This window comes from Amphiprion ocellaris, chromosome 7 (assembly GCF_022539595.1).
Source record: "Amphiprion ocellaris isolate individual 3 ecotype Okinawa chromosome 7, ASM2253959v1, whole genome shotgun sequence".
In the NCBI taxonomy this organism is placed as follows: Eukaryota; Metazoa; Chordata; class Actinopteri; family Pomacentridae; genus Amphiprion; species Amphiprion ocellaris.
Window position 1 is genome coordinate 18615475 of NC_072772.1, and position 9433 is coordinate 18624907.

Below are 9433 nucleotides of genomic sequence, written 5' to 3' on the forward strand. Positions count from 1 at the left end.
CATCTAAAAAGATAAGCATAGATATGATCATCAACTTATTGCGCGTGTTTAACCGCTAAGTAATCAAAGCTAAGTAGCTAAGCTAACGCTAACACGTTTACTGTTAAGTATCCAAACGTCTTTGATAATTACCTTTCTTCTCAAACGTGATCGCCGGGCATTGGAACGGCGACGCCGATGGGTAGTGATGGCTGATCGAGGCTTTGTTGAAGCTTCGACACTTCATTCAAAACATGGTTCATTACTCGAGGCCTCAATGACACACAGTGCTCGAGTAGGACATCTAGTGGTCAATAATATGAAGTGCAATCAAGACGTGGTCGTTGGTTCATGGATTGTTTTGGATTTGATTCGCCATGCACACATTCCTGTTTGACTACACTAGATGATTGTATGGGTTCTAGTGGACACAAAAATAATATTACTAGTAATAATAATGACAATAACTATTGAAGAGCACGTTTCTTATTTCCCATGTTTGTCTGTATCCCTATATACTCTTTGCTTATATTCTGTGTTATGAAACATTTAAACGGTGCTGCTACATTCATGAGATGTGCTCTATAAATACAGACTGATGTCATTTTCACATGGGGCTGGTGTAAATAAAGATTTTATGGATTATTATGGATTTTGGCAAAGTATGTCTTGGGGTTTATTGGTAAAGAGGTCAGTAAAGAGGGTGTGCTTATGTAACTGGTTATGAGGTTTTATTGAGAAATAATTTATCAACAGTTTTGGGACCACTGTTCCCTCTAAGCTGCGCGCGATACTTTTTTTTTTTTTTTTTTTGCGCATTTATCATCTATTTTTTTTGCCATTTTCGAGTTTTTTTTAACTTGAGTCTCGACTCGATCGTTTTTCTCAGGAGGCTGGACTTTAGCCTTTGTGCTGGAGGGTTGAACCCTCAGTTCCAAGACTTTCAAAGCCTCCAGACCTCCCGAGTCCTCAGGACCTGAGCTTTCACACAGTCTGAGGGCTGAAATTTTCTAAGTCCCACAGTAGTTCTCTGTTAGATTGAACTTCCAGACAGTCCAAGGACTGATATCTTCTAAGTTCCTGAGTAGTTCTCTGTTAGTTTGAACCTTCACACAGTCTGAGGACTGAAATCTCAAAAGTTCTTGAGTAGTTCTCTGTTAGTTTGAACCTTCAGACAGTCTGTTAATGTTTCGATTAAATCTTTAAGGTTTTTCTTTTTAAATGTTTTACTACCTTTTAATGTTTAATTTTCTTTTTAAATCCTTCATTGTATTTTCAGTGTAATTCCTATTTGAACTTTTATTGTCTTTAAGATATAATTTTCTAATTAACCATTTAATTTTTTAATTAAATGTTTTGTCTTTTTTGGCCTTACATTGGATAGGTGTAGTGAGAGACAGACAGGAAACAGGGGAGAAGAGTCGGGAGAAGACTTGCAGCAAAACGCCACTAGCGGGACTCGAACCCGGGACACTGTATCAGGGACCAGCCCCTGTACATTGGTCACCCGCTTAACCCGTTGAGCTATATGGGTACCCATGCTTTGTCTTTTTAAGGGTTTAATAATCTGATTAAATGTTTAGCATTTTTAAAAATGTTTAACATTCTTCTTGTTTCATTGTATTCTTTAAATGTTTAATGATGGAAAATACTTCATCTGTAATTTCTGATATTTGTATTTTAAAAATTCTGTTTAATTTCATAACGACATGTATTGTATCGTGTTGAATTATCTCATTCCATATTTTGTCTGTTTAATAGAGTTAAACATTAAATTACATTACATACTATTAAACAGACAAAATATGGAATGAGATAATTCAACACGATACAATACATGTCGTTATGAAATTAAACAGAATTTTTAAAATACAAATATCAGAAATTACAGATGAAGTATTTTCCATCATTAAACATTTAAAGAATACAATGAAACAAGAAGAATGTTAAACATTTTTAAAAATGCTAAACATTTAATCAGATTATTAAACCCTTAAAAAGACAAAACATTTAATTAAAAAATTAAATGTTTAATTAGAAAATTACATCATAAAGACAATAAAACTTCAAATAGGAATTAAACAGAAAATACAATGAAGCATTTAAAAAGAAAACTAAACATTAAAAGGTGGTATATGTACATATAATTTAATTGTATTTAATGTTCAACTCTATTAAACAGACAAAATATTGAATTAGATAATTCAACAACATACAATACATGTCATTATGAAATTAAACAAAATTTTAAAAATACAAATATTAAAAATTACAGATAAAATATTTTCCATAATTAAACATTTAAAAAATAAAATTAAAGAATATTACGCATTTTAAAAAATGCAAAACATTTAATTAGATTATTAAACCTTTAAAAAGACAAAACATTTAATAAAAAAATTAATTGTTTAATTAGAAAATTACATCTTAAATTTCTTAAATCTTTTTAATAATAAAACTTTTTAAAAGTTTTATTGTATTAATTTTTTTTGTTTGATTTAATTGCTTTTTGTTATGTAGCTTATTTCTTTAATCTTTTTTTCTCTCAAGATTTTAACCCCAACCTTAAAAATGAAATAAACCCTTAAATCACAATGAAAATACTTCTGTTGTCACAATCATGAGTTAGTCAATTATTCAGTTTATCAATTCAACTTTATTTGTTTAGCACCTTTTACACAGATGACAAAACTAAACAAGCAAAGAGAAAAAACTATGATTAAAACTCAAAAACATTTAATTAAAAAAAAAAAAAAAAAAGATTTAACATGGTAATAAAATATGTTGTGTCCAGGGGATGGAGGGAGTTTATTGAAGTCTTCTTGGGCTCACATGGGAAATCATTTAAAATATAAACTTGATATTCAGTCTAAGGAAACTGTAGAGCGACAGAAGAACCAACAATATCTCCTGTTTCTCCTTTAATGAGTCAATTCTTGTGCTTCAGACCAAAGAACTACAGACTCTTCACAACCTGCTCAAACTCTTGGTACAGGACCTCACCACATGGGTCAAGAAGGTTTCTGTCTCATTTCTACTCTGAAGATCACCTTCTCCTGCTCAAACTGCTGATAAATGTTTCTGCTGCTCTAAAGTCTGGTCTCCAGAACTTCCTAAAAACTCTCAAAGTCTCTTCTGCTGCAGGTTGCTTTGTAGAACTGTTGCAGAAAACCTCACTAAACCACATGGAGGGGCCTCAAGATAGTCGTCCAAATGAAACCATACAAAAACCAAACTAGCACAACCCAAACGCTAAAGTCTCCTGCAGCCTACCAGAGAACCTCTTTAAACAGAGAATCAGGACAGGAACTCTTACCTTCTGGACAACCAATGTTGGTTCACAAACAAGAATACAGAATGTGTCTGACCAAAAACCTCTAAACACTCACTACAGCCAAGATAAAGACACAACTCAGCTGCACCAAATCCACTAATCAATGCACACATTAGCACCATGTGCTAACTGTGGCTAAAGAACCACCTTTACCAAGACAACTATCCAGTACAAAGCCCTAAAACACACCAAGAAACACATTAAAGACGATTTTACTGCTGGAAGCTGCAAGCCAACGCCTAAAGAACAAACTGAAGCAATGGAGCCAAACCCGGTTCACTGGTGAAGAGAAACAGAGGAAATGTTTGAACTGCAGCTAAATAAAGCAGGAAGACACTGAGCTGCTCAGGTGTTCCTAATAACACCAAGCAGCCACCTGGACAGCCAATAGGAACACAGCCACCTGGACAGCCAATAGGAACACAGCTTACTGGAAGTCCAGAGGGCTGGCTTAGTGAAGGAAATTTAGTTTAAAGTTGAAGCAGAAAGTTAACAAAGAAAGTTGAAAACCACCTTCTGATCCCTGAAATCTCTGAGTTTTCACACAAAGAACACCTGAACATATCAAATTGGTTTCATAGTAGAACCATCATTGTAAAAACGTCATAGTATGGTGTGTTGCTCAAAAAACATTAGGACCCAGCTGTCAGGGGACAAACATGTAAGAAACATGAGAACAGAGAGAACCCAACCAGTAGGTCACAGTTTATCATCCCCCAGTCATCTCCTGAAGTCCATATGGTGAGAGACATCAGTATCTGGTTGTTAATTTACCAGAGGATGCTTATAATCATGCTGATGTGGTCTGTACTCTACAGTATTTTAGTGACTCAATAAACGCCTAAGTTGTTTTTTTTTTTTAATGCTTTTCAGTTTTTAATAAACATTTAAGAGCCTATATGTAATCAATAAGTGGCCTTTGCCTATCTTAAGAAAAACTCACTCAGAACTCTGATATGTTAACAGTACTAAATAAATCAATAAATACATGCATACACACAAAAATAAGTTAATACATTAACTGTGTTAAGATAAGATTTAGATTTTTAAAAAGTTGTTTATGTTTTTGCAGAATCCAGTATTGCTCACTGGTTGGTCATTACATTTTGTTAGTTTGATTTCACTGTTTAAAATGATGCCACCTCTTTTCAGACAGAACCTGTGATAATAAAACAATACAAAATTTTTAGTTCCGTGTTAATAAAGCACTTAAAGCTTTAAGTATGGCTAAATGCTTTTTTCAGAATTAAATATATCACTCCTTAGGTGGTAGTGGCCCCAAGTTCAGTAATGTTGGAAAGATATTCACAGATTCGGACTTCCAGCATCAATAACTCATTAGATATAGGCTGTCAAAACATAAACGGTGTCTCTTTCCCATTGTTGCAAGGCAGACAATGTGCTACAAGCCCAGTTTTATCAAAAGTAGCTGTCTTTCAAGCTACAGGAATAACATTGGTGTCTATGGAGTTAACAGGGTCCGTCTGCAATTTGCAAAACCGCTGCAACAGTAAAGAGAGACAAATATTCAATAACTTCACTCTTATACATTGTAGTGTCACTAAAATCACTGCAGCCTTCAACTGGCTCCTGTTGACAAAGTGTTTTAACAGAAATGTAAATGCTGTAATTTGATTCTTTTAATGAACCATGTAACTTGAATGGATGTGATGCTGGTGTGACCACAGTGCACACGTCTGATGTTGCTCACAGTGGTCCAAGGGACGCTCAGGGAGTTTGTGTGTTTGCTCACACTCAGGAAAAATTAGAGGGAACATTGTTTGGGACTCAAGCAGTTCCTTCTTTTACTCACTATCTCCCCAGCCTTAGAAAAAAAAAACCTGTTCACACGGCACAGATGAGGCTGAGGTACACAGGAAATGTTTGGCTCCATTGTACAAGTTTGGGTAAACAGTTTTGTGGGTTGCCCAGTAAGCCAGTGGGTCTGCCGTTCTTTCTACAATTGCATTCGCTGTGGCGCTTTGCATTTGCCAGGCTCTACTTGCGTCTTCGTCTAATAGGCTCCACAGTTGAACTGAAAAATATTGAAGATCATCATCATCATCATCACCAGAAATGTCAGTCATTCCCTATTCAGAAGAGAAAAAAAAATACCTGTGGAAGGTGCTGCTGGTGGTGGAGGACGAGGCTGCGGTGGTGCTTGTGACGTAGATGACTGCTGCTTGGCATTCTTTATGTTAATTGTTGTGCATTCTGTTATTAAACGTTCTTTCACACTGGCTGCCACTCTGATTGGTGAATCCAAAAGTTTTGAACTGCAGAGCCACAAGTGTAGCAACAGTCAGTGAACTGTTCTTTTCTTTGGTTTGTAGTCTGTCAGCTAAGCACCTGACAAGGTTCTGTGCCAGGTGTTGTGGCATGGGGGTGGTGAGTTGGGAATATATATATATATATATATATATATATATATATATATATATATATATATATATATATATATATATATATACATATATATATATAAAATCTATCTATCTATCTATCTATCTATCTATCTATCTATCTATCTATCTATCTATCTATCTATCTATCTATCTATTCTCTACGAAATACGAAATCTGACATACTACTAACTCTCAAAGCAAAAACAACAGCAAAAAAAACAATCTATTCTGCGAAAAACAATTCAAATGAACAACACTAAATAGGGATCTCCTATCCCGGAACACTCGATCCCGCTGAGTGATTCACATAACAAACCGAACCAATCAGGTGATTCGAAGCAGTTGAGTACTTCAAACATCACTGAAGTGATTCAAACGTCATGAGTCACGTGACCAAACCACCCCTCGGCACAGTGGCTCGATACGTTTGCTTCATGAGCTACAGCGCATGTGTCGAAGCCTCGGGTATCAGAGGACCATCACTACCGATGGGTAACCCCTAACAGAAGGTTTTGCTGTTCAGCGATGGCGAGACACACTAGCAAAGCCATGAACACCACTCCAATGAAGTCCTCCATTGTTGTTGTGTGGGTTTCCGTACGGCGCGAACGCTGTTGAATGGCTACGTACGCAGTGACGTACACACGTTTTGTGGTGGCGCAATGACGCAGCTCCAACTTTGCTCCTTCCGAATGGAAACACAAACCCGTTCTGGGGCGGCACGAGATTTGAACCAAAAAAAGCACTGGCTCTCAACTTTGAACCAACCTAGCACCTGGTGCTCTTTGGTTGAAAGCCCCTATTTAAGTCCCAGGCTTTTTCTGTCCGTAGTGTGCTACCAGGTGGCTAGTTAGCATGGAAGCTTTGTAGCGGGTAGAGTCTCTCCATATTGTGGCACTTTGCCGACGCAATAGTCGCCCCGCAAATGAGATACACACATTTATCTTTCACTGTCGTAAAAAATAACTCCTCCTCCCAGTCATCGTGCAAATAGTGTTTTCTCTTTCGCTTCTCTGCCATGTTTTTGGGGTAAAAACCACATCTAGCTTCCCAAAGTGTCTGCGTCCGGACGCTTTAGCAGAATGACGTGGTGGTTTGACATGCGCAGTGAACTTTGACTCGGACAAGGTCAGAGTTCATTTACACCGAAGACATTTTTGTTTTAAAAAATTATATTTAATATTTTTAATTTAAAATCTACATTAATGTAAGTATGTTTGATTAAAAAAGAACAGCGACTATAATTTTTTTTAGAAGGAATATCATGGTGACTAATGTTATTTTTAGAACGTGTTGCGGGCAACGAGTCCAGGCAGTCTTTTTGAGAAGGCTTAGACTTTACATAAAGAATACTAAGCCTTCTCAAAAATGTCCATCCTCTGTTGTAGTCTAAAGCTTTTTACAGTAAGCATGATGTGTATCCTCAGTGTGGACACCAACATATTTATGAAATAGAACCTGATTTATGAACACGTTGTGTATCAGTGTTGGACTGTGGTCACCAATTACTATGAAGTTTTTTTTTAGCTTTTCATTTTTCCACTTTGACACAGCCACTTTCTCTCTCTCTCTCTTTTTTTCCATCCATCCATTATCTATACACTGCTTAATCCTCACTAGGGTCGCGGGGGGGGGGTGCTGGAGTCTATCCCAGCTGACTCAGGCGAAGGCAGGGGACACCCTAGACAGGTTGCCAGTCTGTCGCAGGGCCACATACAAAGACAAACAAGCACTCTCACATTCACACCTACGGGCAATTTAGAATTACCAATTAACCTCAGCATATTTTTGGACTGTGGGAGGAAGCCGGAGTACCCGGACAGAACCCACGCATGCACAGGGAGAACATGCAAACTCCATGCAGAAAGATCCCGGGAAAGCCGGGACGCGAACCAGGGACCTTCTTGCTGCAAGGTGAAAGTGCTAACCACTACACCACTGTGCAGCCCTCTCTCTTTTTTTTTTTTTTTTTTTTTTTTTTAACAGGTTTTCTCTTTGGGAGACTTTTCTATTTTAACTTTCTATTATTTCAACAGTTTACTATACGACAATTGGAACACCCCAGTGCAACATCATTAACTATGTTAACAAGGTTATACCTGTGAACACCACAGCTTCCTCAGTGTTACCTGTTTTTTTTTTTTTCTGATGTAACAACAGCCCCGTATGATAAAGAACTGCCCCAACAAATTATACATCAGACAGGGAGACTTTCTAGAGATGGGAGAAGGCGCTAAAGTCTGTCCAGGCTACTGAGCATAAGTAGAAACACAGCTGCAGTTGCGGTTAGGAGGCAACGAAAGTAGAAGGTGAACGCCAGGTATGCTGACTTCCAAGTTGAATCCAAATTATATTATATTATATTATATTATATTATATTATATTATATTATATTATATTATATTATATTATATTATATTATATTATATTATATTATATTATTATTAAATGTTCTTGGGAGCATACTGTGAGGACTTTATCATATCAGATACTGAACTTATCTTTGTTGCACTGACATTGCACTTAAGGCATTCTATTTGCTATGCAGTCTGTCTGAAATACTTGGTTTCAATCATACACACTTCAAAATAACACTTTCTGACTGGTCATACATCATGAGCAACAATTAAGGATGAAAGCTGAAAATCTCTGCTTTAGTTTAACATCTGTTAAATGGACGTGTAGGGGTTTTAATTTATTTTTGTTAGAGTTTTTGTTATTCTACACTTTGAGACTAAAATTTCAGTTATTACAAACGTTTCTCAGTTACAAATATCACTTATCAGCCTATTTTATTACTAATATAGTGGTGGAACAAAGTTTTCGGACACCCTTAAATTTTTGTCAATCTCAAAATATTAGTATGAAATATTTGTGGGAAAATCTTTTTAGTGTTTCAAAAGGTGTGGCTTCATTAGACAGACACAAAAATACAAATAACATTGTTTTGTTTATTGTCTACTAGAAAAAACAATAAGACTAAATTCTTGACAGTTTCAATCTGTCAGTTCTCTACATTGTCGGTATCATAGTCAACAAATAACAGAGAATGTCTTCAAAACTGAACAAAAAATAAATAAACCATCACATCATCAAATGAATATTTAGTAGTCCTTCCATTAGCAGCAGCAGAGCTCTAATCCTTGTGTGGTAAGGAGCATTATCTTGTTGAAACATCCAGTTTTCACCTCGATGGAACAATGCATGTGCAGAAAGGAGCACGTGGGTTTGGAGACTTCAATGTGCCATCACAGACAGTGAGATGACCAACACCAGCAGCACTCATGCATCCCCAAACCATGACACTGCCTCCACCATGCTTACACCAGAGTGTATGTCCTGTACATGCTGGAGATAATGCTTTGCTTGGTCTTCTGCGTCCCCTCACATTAGCAGGAGGAAGATAAAGCTGGAAACTGGACTCATCTGACCACAGAATCTTCTTCCAATTCCTGGCTGTCCAGTTCTTGTGTGCTTGGGCCCAACAACGCTGAGCTAACCTCCGTCTCTCATTGTTCAGGGGCTTCTTGACAGCCTTGTAGGACCTTAAGCCATGATCTGAAAAAATGTGCTGGCTTTATATAGACACGAAGCACGGCAATAAAAATTGTGTCTTTTAATAAAAAATACGACCTTCATTAGTAGATCACTGGTACCAAAATGCCCCAATGCTCAGAATTTCTTGAGTATTTTAATGGAACCAATCAATTTTAAG